Below are 274 nucleotides of genomic sequence, written 5' to 3' on the forward strand. Positions count from 1 at the left end.
GCCTCGGCCTCTCTGCCCTGTTGCTGGCCCTCCGGAGGAACTGGCTGGCCCCTGTGTGAGACGGGAGGCTGGACTAGATGGACCCTCACTAGTCTGACCCAGCAAGGCTCTTCTGAGGTTCTCACGGAAGTGGAGCGGTAGCCCAGGGCCAGGTGGGTTGGGAAGAAGAGCCAGCATAGTGTACTGGACTAGAATCTGGGAGACCCAGGTCGGAAGCCTCCCCCTGCCATGGCATCTCACTGGGTGCCAGCCACACCCTCTCAGCCTAGCCTAC

Source organism: Gekko japonicus, unplaced genomic scaffold, assembly GCF_001447785.1.
Source record: "Gekko japonicus isolate JY-2015 unplaced genomic scaffold, Gekko_japonicus_V1.1 scaffold4998, whole genome shotgun sequence".
Classification (NCBI taxonomy): Eukaryota; Metazoa; Chordata; class Lepidosauria; order Squamata; family Gekkonidae; genus Gekko; species Gekko japonicus.